Here is a 15,611-nt window from a genome sequence, read left to right on the forward strand (position 1 = left end):
GAGGAAGATTGGAACCACCAAGACTCTTCCTAGAGCTGTCCACCTGACCAAACTGAGCAATCGGGGGAGAAGGGCCTTGGTCAGGGAGGTGACCAAGAACCCGATGGTCCCTCTGACAGAGTTCTAGAGTTTCTCTGTGGAGATGGGAGAACCTTCAAGAAGGACAACCATCTCTGCAGCACTCTACCAATCAGGCCTTCATGGTAGAGTGGCCAGATGGAAGCCACTCCTCAGTAAAAGGCACATGACAGCCTGCTTGGAGTTTGCCAAAAGGCACTTAAAGACTCTCAGACCATGAGACACAAGATTCCCTGGTCTGATGAAACCAAGATTAAACTCTTTGGCCCGAATACCAAGCGTCACGTCTGGAGGAAATCTGGTACCATCCCTACGGTGAAGCATTGCGGTAGCAGCATCATGCTGTGGGGATGTTTTTCAGCGGCAGGAATTGGGAGACTAGTCAGGATTGAGGCAAAGATGAACGGCGCAAAGTACAGAGAGATCTTTAATGAAAACCTGCTCCAGAGCAGGTTTTATGCGCTCAGGACCTCAGACTGGGGTGAAGGTTCACCTTCCAACAGGGCAACAACCCTAAGTACACAGCCAAGACAACGCAGGAGTGGCTTCAGGACAAGTCTCTGAATGTCCTTGAGTGGCCCAGCCAGAGCCCGGACTTGAATCCGATCAAACATCTCTGGAGAAGCCTGAAAATAGATGTGCAGCAATGCTCCCGATCCAACCAGACAGAGCTTAAGAGGATCTGCAGAGAAGAATGGGAGAAACTCCCCAAATACAGGTGTGCCAAGCTTGTAGCGTCATACTCAAGAAGACTCAAGGCTGTAATTGCTGCCAAAGGTGCGTCAACAAAGTACTGAGTAAAGGGTCTGAATACTTATGCAACATTTCTAAAAACCTGTTTTTGCTTTGTCATTATGGGCTATTGTTTGTAGATTGAAGAGAAGAAAAAAACGATTTAATCAATTTTAGAAGGCTGTAACATAACAAAATGTGGAAAAGTCAAGGGGTCTGAATACTTTCCGAATGCATTTTATAGGAGGGCTCTTAGAACAATCCTCCATACAGAATCTTTTCAGATCCTTGATGTCCTTCGTCTGTGCTTATGGACTGCCCTCTTCAATTCAAACAGATTTTCAATAGGGTTAAAGTCCGGAGACTGAGATGGCCATTGCAAAATTTTTATTTTGTTTTGCACATAGGAAGATAAAAACACAAATACTGTAGATCTTAACACACTACCACCACCATCATTAGATACAATAAATAAATTATTCCTAACTTCCTAACTTTGGCCCATCCTTCTCTCTACCATAGAAAACAAAACCATGTGTGGCGGGGAGCTGTGCGCCTCCAAGGCTCAGTGTACCCTGTGCCTGCTCCGCGCACTCTCCCTCCAGTGTGCCACCATGGACCAGTACGTCCTGTGCCTGCTCCTCGCACTCTTCCTCCAGCGACGCTCCTCAGCTTGGAGCCTCCAGCGACGCTCCTCAGCCCGGAGCCTCCAGCGACGCTCCGCAGCCCAGAGCCTCCAGCGACGCTCCTCAGCCCGGAGCCACCAGCGACGCTCCGCAGCCCGGAGCCTCCAGCGACGCTCCGCAGCCCGGAGCCTCCAGCGGCGGCCCGCAGCCCGGAGCCTCCAGCGGCGGCCCGCAGCCCGGAGCCTCCAGCGGCGTCCCGCAGCCCGGAGCCCCCAGCAGCGGACTGTAGGCCAGAACCTCCAGCGGTGGTCTACAGCACAGAGCTTCCGGTAATGATCTACAGTCCGATTCCTCTGATAATGATCCACAGGCCTGTGTTACAGAAGCGGAGGGATCTGTGGGCGGAATGGGGGTTACGTCCTGAGCCGGTGCCACCTCCGTTGCTGGAGGACCGGAGGGAGAGGAAGGGTCTGGGTGTAGCACATGAGCCTCCATAGACGTTTGTCACCCTTCCTTCCCTCCCTTTGTGTTTGGGGTTGTTTTTGTTGGTTTTTGTTTGGGTGCAGTCGGGGTCTGCACCATTGGGGGGGTACTGTCACATCCTGACCCTCGGAAGAGGTCATTTTCCATAGTAGAGTGGTCAGGGCATGACAGGTGGTTGTTTTGGGTTTTCTGTTTATGTGGGCTTTTTCAAGATTTCTATTTCTATGTTTTGTTTTCTATGTTTTGGCCGGGTATGGTTTCCAATCAGAGGCAGGTGTCTATCGTTGTCTCTGATTGGAAACCATACTTAGGCAGCCTGGTTTTCCTTTGGGTTTTGTGGATAGTTGTTTTCCGTTTTGTCAGTGTACCTTACGGAACTGTTGTCAGTCGTTTTATTGTTTTGGTTCGAGTGTCTTCATTAAAAGTTTAAATATGAGCACTATACACGCTGCGCCTTGGTCTACTCATTTCGACGCTTGTGACAATTGTAGGATAAATCAATGTTAAAGTTTACATAGCTGGCTGTACATGGATGTTACATTTTACTTTATGTGTTGGTTATGTAGGCTTCTTCTAACCCATCACTTTCTACTACATATAATAATAATACGATTAAATGATATCTTTATATTAATATATACAATTTATAAGTCCAAAATGGATGTAGCAACTACAGATTGCCCCTTTAAGTCTATCAAAATTGTGCAAGTTTGAGCAGGTCTATGGATTTTTTATCAGCATTAAATTAGATTGAGCAATAAAAGCCCCACTTTTATTCCATAGGCTGGGATCTGCTCTATGCAGCTGTTGCAAGAGCACATTTTTCACTGGCTGTCCACTGGTTTCAAAAACAATGATTGATATGCAGCTTAAACTTCTTGAATTCAACCGTTATTGGGTTCAAATACACATTTAGATTTGTGAACAGCCATCCACAACAACCACAATCCGTAAGGCACAAATAGCTAAATGAGAGAGCAGCAGTGTGATTCACATCAATGCGCTATGTTGATATCAATAATAAGTGATGTCCGTATCTTCGTAGACTACACCACTTCTGTCATCTTACCTCTAAGCGTTTATTCAAGTTGGATAATCTTTGGATGCCAACAGCAGTTGCACCATTGGAAGACAGCTCGGACTGTAGCCTACAAAACCCTATTCCTGCTCTTTTCCTGTGATCTGTCCATCATAGTGGTCTCTGACCTGTGGTCAGACTCGCTCAGCTGGAACAAACTTAAACTTGCACCTTTTTTCAATGCTGATTTGAATGTCATGGAGAAAATAGAGAAGTGTCAAAGATGTTTTACGCAAACATCCTTTCTGAATTCAAAAGTAATCCTCTAAATTCATTATTTTTTTAATTTCACATTTATTTAACCAGGTAGGCCAGTTGAGAACAAGTTCTCATTTACAACTGTGACCTGGCCAAGATAAAGCAAAGCAGTGCGACACAAACAGCAACACAGAGTTACACATAAACAAACTTACTAGTAATCATCTAGTTTTTCAAAAGTATCTGTAATCTGATTACAATATTTTTTCTAGTAACGTAACAGATTACAATTACAGTTTTTTTTAAATAATCCCTTACATGTAATGGGTTATTCCCCAACCCTGGTGGTGCATGCAGGACTGGGAAAACTTCCGCCCCATAGAGTTCAGCCACTGTTCCTGAGTAAAGTGCTTCAATAATCAGCTCCCCCCATGCATTGTGCCACATTTGTAGCCTGTCTGTCAGAATGCTTCCAGATGTCCCTTTTCTCAGCCATCATCTTGATTAAGTCCCAGCTCTGTTTCAGCTCTCTTAGCACTAGCGTGTGGCTCTAAATTGCCGGGTACTGCCGGGTGCTGGGTGCGCTGTAATAGAACATGCAACGCTGCAGTCTCTACTGACTGAGTTGAGCCCAGGGGTGGTAGAGGGTGGAGGTGGATAGGAAGGCCATCAACACTGTACCTCTTCTGTCAACATGTTCCATTAAGGAACTCCAAGCTCGCACAGGGCCTCCGCAGTCTGTAGAGCCGTAGGGAGACCGGGCAAAGGGAGGAGACGACAGGACTTAGAAAACCGACCCACAACGACCAGGATCGTGGTGTTGCCCTGTGACGTCGGAAGATCGGTCAGGAAGTCCACCGACATGTGTGACCAAGGCCGCTGTGGAACGGGAAGGGGTTGTAATTTCCCTCTGGGCAGGTGCCTAGGAGCCTTGCACTGAGCGCACACTGAGCAGGAGGAAACATAAACCCTCACGTCCTTGGCCAAAGTGGACCACAAGTACTTCCCACTAAGACTTCGCACCGTCCTACCGATGCCCGGATGACCATAGGAGGGTGCCGTGTGAGCCCACCAGATCAATCTGTCACGAACATCGAACGGAACATACATCCGTCCAGCTGGTCACTGTGGTGGAGTAGGCTCTGAACGTGACGCCCGCTCGATGTCGCGTCCACCTCCCATACCACCGGTGACAAGAGGCCGGAAGTATGGGAGTGGGATCGATGGACCGCTCCTCTGTATCATACAGTCGTGACAGTGCGTCTGCCTTAGTGTTCTGGGAACCTGGTCTAAATTACATTGTAAACCTAAACCGGGTGAAAAACATAGCTCACCTTGCCTGGCGAGGGTTCAGTCTCCTCGCCACCCGGATGTACTCCAAATTACGATGGTCAGTCCAGATGAGAAAAGGGTGTTTAGCCCCCTCAAGCCAATGTCTCCACACCTTCAGAGCCCTGACGACAGCCAACAACTCCCGGTCCCCCATGTCATAGTTTCGCTCCACCGAGCTGAGCTTCCTCGAAAAGAAAGCACAGGGGCGGAGCTTCGGTGGCGTACCCGAGCGCTGTGAGAGCACGGCTCCAATCCCAGCCTCGGACGTGTCCACCTCCACTATGAATGCCAAAGAGGGATCCGGATGCGAAGGCACGGGAGCCGAGGTAAACAGAGTCTTCAGGCGACCAAAAGCCCTGTCCGCCTCAGCCGACCACCGCAGACGCACCGGTCCCCCCTTCAGCAGTGAGGTAATGGGAGCAGCCACCTGCCCAAAACCCCGGATAAACCTCCGGTAGTAGTTGGCAAACCCTAGAAACCGCTGCACTTCCTTTACCGTGGTGGGAGTCGGCCAATTACGCACGGCTGCAATGCGGTCACACTCCATCACCAACCCTGATGTGGAAATGCGATATCCTAGGAAAGAGACGGCCTGTTTGAAGAACAAGCATTTCTCAGCCTTGACGTACAGGTCATGCTCCAACAGTCGACCAAGCACTCTGCGTATTCAGTGTAGCGGAATATATCAGAATGTCATCGACATAAACCGCCACACCCTGCCCGTGCAGGTCCCTGAGACTCTTGTCTACAAAGGATTGGAAGACTGCTGGAGCATTCTTCAACCCGTACGGCATGACAAGGTACTCATAATGGCCGGATGTGGTACTAAACGCTGTCTTCCACTCATCTCCCTCCCGGATACGCACCAAGTTATACGCGCTCCTGAGATCCAGTTTTGTGAAGAAGCGTGCCTCGTGAAATGACTCAATCGCCGTGGCGATGAGAGGTAGCGGATAACTGTACCCCACTGTAATGGAATTTAGACCTCTATAGTCAATGCACGGACGCAGACCTCCCTCCTTCTTCACAAAAAAGAAACTCGAGGAGGCAGGTGACGTGGAGGGCCGAATGTACCCCTGCCCCAGAGATTCAGAGACATATGTCTCCATAGCCACCGTCTCCTCCTGTGACAGGGGATACACGTGACTCCTGGGAAGTGCGGCGTCTACCAGGAGATTTATCGCACAATCCCCTCATTGATGAGGTGGTAATTGAGTCGCCTTCCTTTTACAGAAGGCGATAGCCAAATCGGCATATTCTGAGGGAATGCGCACGGTGGAGACTTGGTCTGGACTCTCCACCGTCGTTGCACCAATGGAAACTCCTACACACCTGCCTGAGCACTCCTCTGACCACCCCTTCAGAGCCCTCTGTTGCCACGAAATCTTGGGGTTGTGACAGGCCAACCAGGGTATCCCCAGCACCATGGGAAACGCAGGAGAATCAATAAGGAAGAGACTAATTCTCTCCCCATGACCCTCCTGCGTAACCATGTCCAGTGGAGCCGTGGCCTCCCTGATTAGCCCTGACCCTAATGGTCGACGATCTAAAGCATGAACTGGGAAGGGCTTATCAATCCGAACAAGGGGGATCCCTAAACTATTAGCAAAACCACGGTCAATAAAATTCCCCGCTGCGCCTGAATCTACTAGCGCCTTATGCTGGGAATGTGGGGCAAACTCAGGAAAAGAAATCAACACATACATGTGAGCAACAGCGGACTCTGGGTGAGCCTGGTGCCTACTCACCTGGGGTGACCGAACAGTGCCCTGCCTGTCGTCTCGACTCCCAGAAGAGCTCCTCCAGCACCGGTCAGCAGTGTGCCCTTTACGACCACATCTGGTACAGGAAAGGGCTCCTCCTCCGGTCGCCCTCGCTGCAGCACCTCCTAGCTCCATGGGCGTCGGAGCAGAGGTGCTGGGGGATGAAACTGACAGAGCCCAATCCGGACATCCGCAGGTAGCCAGCAAGTTGTCCAGCCGAATGAACATGTCCACCAGCTGGTCCAAGGTAAGGGTGGTATCTCTACAGGCTAGCTCCCGACGGACGTCCTTGCGCAAACTGCACCTATAGTGATCAATCAGGGCCATGTCGTTCCATCCCGCGCCAGCGGCCAAGTACCGGAACTCCAGTGCGAAGTCCTGCGCACTCCTCGTCTCCTGCCTCAGATGGAACAGACGTTCACCCGCCACTTGGCCCTCTGGTGGGTGGTCGAACACTGCCCGAAAGCGGCGGGTGAACTCTGGGTAGCTACCTCATTCCACACCGCGCTGGCCCACTCCAGGGCTTTGCCTGAGATGCAGGAGACGAGGGCGTTCACGCTCTCACGTCCCAAAGGAGCCGGGTGAATGGTTGCCAGGTAGAGCTCCAGCTGGAGTAGGAACCCCTGGCACCCGGCTGCCGTCCCATCGTACTCCCTCCGGAGCGCGAGCCGAATACCACTGGAACCTGGCGACGAATGAGAGGGTTATGGGGCTGGTTGTAGTGTGGCTGGTGGAGGTGTAGGAAGGCCACCTCTCTCTCACCTGTCCATCGTCGCCATCACCTGATCCATCGCTGTTCCCAGACGTTGCAGTACTGCCATGTGTTGTTGAACGCGCTCCTCCATAGATATCGGGAGAGCGTCTGGTCCTGCTGACTCCATAATCCTAGGTGTGGGGTTCTGTTGCATAGTCGTACTGAAGGTAGCTAAGGAGTCAAGCGCAGGAGAGCAGAGATGTCAATGTAGACGCTACATTGACATCTCTGTCTTTAATAGGCAAGTCCCAAAACGGTACAGATACAAGGTCCATAAACGCCCGAGACAATGGAACACACAGTTATTCACGGAAGGAGGAAAACAACGTTCCTACTATAATAAACACACGGTACACATGTGAATAAACTGAGGAAAAAACCTCCACGAGCAACATGAAAATAACCCCGCACAAACCTAAGCGGGGAAACAGGGGTAAATATGTACACAGAAATTAAAGCAAATGAAAACCAGGTGTGAATGAATCAAAGACAAAACCAACAGAAAAGGAAAAATGGATCGGGGATGGCTAGTAGGCCGGCGACGCGGACCGCCGAGCACCGACCGAACAAGGAGAGGAACCACCTTCGGTGGAAGTCGTGACAGATAGAGCCAACTTCAAATGGGATTGTGGAACACCATATTTCATAGATTAAAGAGGGGAGAGAGATGTCAGATGCAGCAATCTGCAGCATCATTTTATATTATAGAAAAAGGATGGCACAGTGTCTGCTTGAAGAGGTACTGTATGTCCATGGATTGGGTGACAACCAGTGCAGAGAGTGAGTCCAGGAGAGGAGGCAGTTCCCAACTGCCGTTAACTGCTGTTCCCATGCAGTGTCTGATCCTGAGTAAGGATCGACAGCAGTTGAGCGCTGTCGAGGAGTAACTTCCTCATGTTAAAACACCATAGGACACTCCCAACCCCTTCCGTGACTTTCAAGAGTCACGCCAACGTTTCAACACAACCTTTCCGGGGAGGAAAAGGGGTGACAGATGACTATGCAGAACAACACTCTGTAGCCTAACTTCCCCATTCCTTCAACACTGACACTGTCTCCTATAATTCTTGGTTCCTCCCAGATTTGGTGCCTGTTTTGTTTTGGGAACAGAAGGCATCTGGGGATTGATCCAGTTTATAGTTAACTACATCGGGGCTTTGAACTCTGAACAGATCTATTGTGAAACCGGTCTCGGTCTCCTTAGGGAAGGAGTTTGTAATTCCACACAACTACAAAGCCAACCTGGCGAAAGACGTCTCTTAGTGATTGCCTGGTTAATTAGCTCTGTGAAAAAATGTATGTTGTGTTGGAGAGTGCCGGCCCGGAAGCTCAAAGGCCACGTTGCTGTAATCTTACCCCCTGCCTTCTCAGCAGACGTCCTGAGTCTGGGGGTGCTCTGATCACATGGAAGCTGTGTACTCTCTGATAATGGAGTTTGAGACATTCTACAGACTCACAGCACAGGCCTTTCAAATATGTTGTGTATGTCATTATTATACTCTTGAATCGGCTGATTGTCAAAGGTAGTTTGAAGATGAAACACTGTGTCAATTAAAGTGATCTGCATTTGAAGTACGGCTGAAATAAACCACAACAATCACAATTACAGGCTTTTCTGATGTGTAGACATGAACACAAGCATGAGATTAAAATATTGTTTCCTATTATTGTTTATTTGGAAATGTCTAAGAAGTTATTTCACACAAGTATAAAAGAGGCCCTATCATCACCATGGAAACACTTTGAGATTTACATCAGAAAGACTGTACAACAGAAGCTCATGGTTTCAGTATTTTGTGGAAAAGTTATTTGACAGATTAATTTCAAACAGATACTCTGTCAGACTGATCTAAGTCTTCGGAATTTTAGAAATGTGAGATTTCTCCCAGAGCCAGGCAGCATCAAAAGTGATTGAACTCAGTCTTTGCAAAATGTTCTTTCAAACGCAGGCTACAGTCCCTCTTTACAACATGTCCCTCTTTACAAAATGTCCCTCTGTACACATGCACTACCTTTTCTTGCAGATCATTAATATGGCTCTCACATTTCACATAACATCAGTTTGTACAGCTGGCTAACTTAATCATTAAAGGTCTCTTGGGAACTTTTAGCAATATCCATCATCTGCAGACTGAGTTCTATAATCCAATTGCTACATATTCTATAATACTGTCTGTAGGCTACTTTACAGGTGATCTCACTTTCCCACAAGAATAGAGGAACACTTTCTCTTCTATGCGGCTCCTGAGTTGCTATGACGCTAACCAAAATGAGAATTTGGTGAGGGACACACAAAGGATGCCAGGAGAGGCTCAGTCGGTCCTCTATTGTCACTCACCAGTTGGTAGAGTGGGATACACAACATAACAATTGTTTAGTGTGGGCTCTTCTATTCTCCCTCCAAAAATATATTATCACATTTAGATACACATGAAGGAGAGGATTGTGGTGTTTACAGTTTTTAGGGCGCTTGTTGATCAAGTGTTCCAACAAAGCGAGGCTTCTCTGTTATCATCCCCCTTTCGCCTGGTCTCAAACAGCTCAGCTAACACAATGGCGGTCCCAGCTCTGAGCTCTGCATCACAGCAAGCCAAAGTAATTAACATTGTACAAATTCTCTCGGCTCGCTTTGCTTCTAATGGTGGGGGACTTCAAAAAGCATCTCTGAGGTTTTTCAGAAAACAAACTTTGCCAGGCATTCTTTAGACGTCGCTGCACCTTAACCTCGATTCAGAGCCTCAGCCAGCGGACAATCTCCCCTTTCATCTCCCTGAAGCTGTGAAGGAATGGACTGTGTCCTGCTATGGCTGTGAACTTGCACAGCTTAAAACTGGTGAGGGCCACGTTTTTTCAGAGGGTTTCAATGTTTTTTTCTCCAACGTTTTGATCTAAATCTTCTTAACTTTAAATGAAGTCCTTCAGCCTCTTGAAGATTCTGGAGCTTTCAAGTCACTATTCGTCTCGAGACGGACGGAAAATAGATCATTTGATCAAGCACAGTGGAGAACATAAATGTGGACGTTCAATCTCTCTGTCATCAGTATATTCAACTATTAGCCATGACCTCGTCTTTTTAAATGAAGGAAGAAGTCACTTATAAGTTTATCTCCCTGCAACAACTTTGACATTGGGAAGTGATAGGGGAAGCTAATGTTTGACTAACTCACTCTACTTAATTATACACAACACTTCTGTAACTAATGGACTATTAAGTTAACCAATCATCTACTGAGGAAAATATTAGTCAACACAATTCAGCTAACAACCCAATCACTTAGGGAATGTTTTCTTTCTCCCCACTCATTTACAGTTGAAGTCAGAAGTTTACATACACTTAGGTTGGAGTCATTAAAACTCATTTTTCAACAACTCCACAAATTACTTGTTAACAAACCATAGTTTTAGCAAGTCGGTTAGGACATCTACTTTGTGCATGACACAAGTAATTTTTCCAACAATTGTTTACAGACAGATTATTTCACGTCTAATTCACTGTATCACAATTCCAGTGGGTCAGAAGTGTACATACACTAAGTTGACTGTGCCTTTAAACAGCTTGGAAAAATCCAGAAAAAGTGGTCTTGGCTTTAGACATTTCTGATAGGCTAATTGACATAATTGAGTCAATTGGAGGTATACCTGTGGATGTATTTCAAGGCCTACCTTCAAACTCAGTGCCTCTTTGCTTGACATCATGGAAAAATCTAAAGAAATCAGCCAAGACCTCAGAAAAATAATTGTAGACCTCCACAGGTCTGGTTCATCCTTGGGAGCAATTTCCAAATGCCTGAAGGTACCACGTCCATCTGTACAAACAATAGTACGCAAGTATAAACACCATGGGACCACGCAGCCGTCATACCGCTCAGGAAGGAGACGCGTTCTGTCTCCTAGAGCTTAATGTACTTTGGTGCAAAAAGTGCAAATCAATCCCAGAACAACAGTAAAGGACCTTGTAAAGATGCTGGAGTGAACAGGTACAAAAGTATCTAAATCCACAGTAAAATGAGTCCTATATCGACATAACCTGAAAGGCCACTCAGCAAGGAAGAAGCCACTGCTCCAAAAGCACCATAAAAAAGGAAGACTACGGTTTGCAACTGCACATGGGGACAAAGATCGTACTTTTTGGAGAAATGTCCCCTGGTCTGATGAAACAAAAATAAAACTGTTTGGCCATAATGACCATCGTTATGATTGGAGGAAAAAGGGGGAGGCTTGCAAGCCGAAGAACACCATCCCAACCGTGAAGCACGGGGGTGGCAGCATCATGTTGTTGGGGTGCTTTGCTGCAGAAGGGACTGGTGCACTTCACAAAATAGATGGCATCATGAGGAATTAAAATGATGTGGATATATTGAAGCAAAGTCTCAAGACATCAATCAGGAAGGTAAAGCTTGGTTGCAAATGTGTCTTCCAAATGGACAATGACCCCAAGCATACTTCCAAAGTTGTGGCAAAATGGCTTAAGGACAACAAAGTCAAGGTATTGGAGTGGCCATCACAAAGCCCTGACCTCAATCCTATAGAACATTTGTGTGTGAGCAAGGAGGCCTACAAACCTGACTCAGTTACACCAGCTCTGTCAGGAGGAATGGGCCAAAATTCACCCAACTTATTGTGGGAATCTTGTGGGAGGCTACCCGAAACGTTTGACCCAAGTTAAACAATTTTAAAGGCAATGCTACCAAATACTAACTGAGTGTATGTAAACTTCTGACCCACTGGGAATGTGATGAAAGAAATAAAAGCTGAAATAAATCATTCTCTCTACTATTGTTCTGACATTTCACATTCTTAAAATAAGGTGGTGATCCTAACTGACCTAAGACAGGGAATTTGTACTAGGATTAAATGTAAGGAATTGTGAAAAACTGAGTTTAAATGTATTTGGCTAAGGTGTATGTAAACTTCCGACTTCAACTGTACTTGCCTGTTTGCTATTATCTTGCCGAAATTAGCATGGAGGTGGTATTGTGGTGGCCTAAGTGTTAAAGTCACCAAGGTTCTGAGTACCCTGAACACCACAGGAATTTTGGGCTCTTGAGTACACACCCTGATAGGGTAAAACAATATCACGCCCCATGACATCAGCACTCACAGCTCAATCTGAAGAATCTGAAGCGCATTGGAATACATGCTAGGACACCAGACCTGGGTTCAAATACTATTTGAAATCTTTCAAAAACTTGTAGGGTTTGACCTATTCTGCCTGGAGTGAAAGATGTTCAGGGTTTTCCTTCTTGCGACTGTTCAATTGGCTCCATTGAGCCAGGGAAGCTCATTGAAGCCCAGATAACAACATATTTGAAATAATTTTGAGTAGTATTTGAACCCAAGTCTGTTTGACACTGATGGATGTCTTTCCTCCACATGTTCACACCGGGATCCAGGAGCACCTCAAAGCCTCAGATAAGGTTTGGAATTGCCCTGTGTGTGAATGTGGAGATATGGGTCTCAGTGGATTATACCCAACAGCTGGTGTGTATGTAGTGTGTTCCTCCAGGCATGAGACCTGCTACAGTATGCATCTCTGTTGATCACACTCAACTGGACCAAAGCCATGCAGGTGATAGAATTCAGGGGTATTCACGCATTCCTCTCTAGTATGTGCAGTTTTAATGATAGGTAAATGTGTTGCATTTAGTAGATGTACCCTATCTTCCAATGGTCGAATGCCATAATTTAAGTAACTGTGGTGGGAATAAGCGTAACATGTTGTCTACTACATAGGCCACTACTAAACTCAGCAAAAAAAGAAACGTCCTCTCACTGTCAACTGCGTTTATTTTCAGCAAACTTAACATATGTAAATATTTGTATGAACATAACAAGACTCAACAACTGAGACATAAACTGAACAAGTTCCAGAGACATGTGGCTAACATAAATGGAATAATGTATCCCTGAACAAAGGGGGAGTCAAAATCAAAAGTAACAGTCAGTATCTGGTGTGGCCACCAGCTGCATTAAGTACTGCAGTGCATCTCCTCCTCATGGACTGCACCAGATTTGCCAGTTCTTGCTGTGAGATGTTACCCCACTCTTCCACCAAGACACCTGCAAGTTCCCGGACATTTCTGGGGAGAATGGCCCTAGCCCTCACCCTCCGAACCAACAGGTCCCAGACGTGCTCAATGGATTGAGATCCGGGCTCTTCGCTGACCATGACAGAACACTGACATTCCTGTATTGAAGGAAATCATGCACAGAACAAGCAGTATGGCTGGTGGCATTGTCATGCTGGAGGGTCATGTCAGGATGAGCCTGCTGGGAGGGTACCATATGAGGGAGGAGGATGTCTTCCCTGTAACGCACAGCATTGAATTTGCCTGAAATGACAACAAGCTCAGTCTGATGATGCTGTGACACACCGCCCTAGACCATGACGGACCCTCCACCTCCAAATCGATCCCGCTCCAGAGTACGGGCCTCGGTGTAACGCTCATTCCTTCGAAGATAAACGCGAATCCGACCATCAGCCTGGTGAGACAAAACCGTGACTCGTCAGTGAAGAGCACTTTTTGCCAGTCCTGTCTGGTCCAGTGACGGTGGGTTTGTGCTCATAGGCAATGTTGTTGCCGGGGATGTCTGGTGAGGACCTGCCTTACAACAGGCCTACAAGCCTCAGTCCAGCCTCTCTCAGCCGATTGCGGACAGTCTGAGCACTGATGGAGGGACTGTGTGTTCCTGGTGTAACTCGGGCAGTTGTTGTTGCCATCCTGTACCTGTCCCGCAGGTGTGATGTTTGGATGTACTGATCCTGTTTAGGTGTTGTTACACATGGTCTGCCACTGCGAGGATGATCAGCAGTCTGTCCTGTCTCCCTGTAGCGCTGTCTTAGGCGCCTCACAGTATGGATATTGCAATTTATTGCGCTGGCCACATCTGCAGTCCTCATGCCTCCTTGCAGCATGCCTAAGGCATGTTCACGCAGATGAGCAGGGACCCTGGGCATCTTCTTTTGGTGTTTTTCAGAGTCAGTAGACAGGCCTCTTTTAGTGTCCTAAGTTTTCAAAACTGTGACCTTAATTGCCTACCGTCTGTAAGCTGTTAGTGTCTTAATGATCGTTTCACAAGTGCATATTCATTAATTGTTTATGGTTCATTGAACAAGCATGGGAAACAGTGTTTAAACCCTTTACAATGAAGATCTGCGAAGTTATTTGGATTTTTATGAATTATCTTTGAAAGACAGGGTCCTGAAAAAGGGATGTTTCTTTTTTTGCTGAGTTTACATTGACTACATGCCACTGGCATAACCAGGTCTGTCCCTCCGTGCTTGGACCACTGACCTCACAGGTCCCTCAGTGGTGCTAAACTGGGCTTTGTGTGGTGCTACGCTCCATCACTGGGCTTGGACAGACCGAGCAGGACGATGGGCCGGCTCTCTTTGCTGCTCAGGGAGCTCCAGACCAAACCGTTCTTCTTTTCATATGCTTAGCCACTTGGCCCATGGATGAAGGGATGGAGTGGGAGAGGGAGAGAGAGGTAGAGAGAGGGATAGAGCAGACAGGGGGAAGAAAGGGACAGAAAGAGAGGATTCCTGCCCGCTCTCCTCCTGCATTTGTCCTCGGCACCCTTGGTCCTGATTCACCATGAATTCTTTGGCACACTTTGGTACTGCTTAATTTACATGTATGCCAACAGGCTTTTAATGTATTTAAAACTTGGAAGATGTTCAAAGGAAACCATGATTCCTCAGAAATGGGCCTTTTGAAGGCTTTATCTTGTTCTTTCTTTCTGGCTAATCTTAGAGCCCCTCAGCATACCAGAGCAATTTTACTAATGCCAATTAAGCTATACATTAGCATTAACGTAAAAAAAGTATACATTTTTCCGAAACTAAAGAAAGAGAACGATGTTGAATGGACACTTATTTACACTCCAAACAAATGTCTAAGGAGTTTTACCATTAACAACTTAAGTGAAATAAAGTGGCCTGTCTTTTGTCTTCATTGTTGTTATTCAGGCGAATGAGGGAAATTAGGGCCGAAAAATTTCCATAATTAATAACAACTCGACACATTTTCTGCTAATGAGAAGTCTCTATGGTGAGACGTCACAAATTCAGCTTTCTGTTCAAGTGAAGGTTATGCTATAAATGCAGAACATGTTGGCAGCCTCGTTCATTCAATTCTCCCCAGAAATGTTGTAATTGCCATACAGTTATGTTAGGAATCAATTAATTACCATTAGGGCTGCACTCCAAAGACCAAGCGAAAAGCACGGCTGAAAATGGTTTCATTAGCCATAAATGTGCAAATGTGACCCAGAGGACAATCATGAATTCTTTGCAGATTTCTTGCAGATTTGTGTGGAAGTTGAAAGCAGTTGAAAGCATGGTGCTTCCTTCACTGAGGAGCTGGCAACATTCCTTTCTCAGGGAGAGACAGACGTGGTCCAGGGTAGAGGCAAGGCAACACTGTGGGAACTGACCCTGATGCCTTACTGGACTCTTTCTTGTCAAAGAAGCTGCCAAACTGGGGGCCCAAAGAATTTGAAGTCTACAGAATTGTCCGTGCAACAGCTGTTGAATGAATCAATTAACTAACAGCACTTAGGCT

Source organism: Salmo salar, chromosome ssa26 (assembly GCF_905237065.1).
Source record: "Salmo salar chromosome ssa26, Ssal_v3.1, whole genome shotgun sequence".
Lineage (NCBI taxonomy): Eukaryota > Metazoa > Chordata > Actinopteri > Salmoniformes > Salmonidae > Salmo > Salmo salar.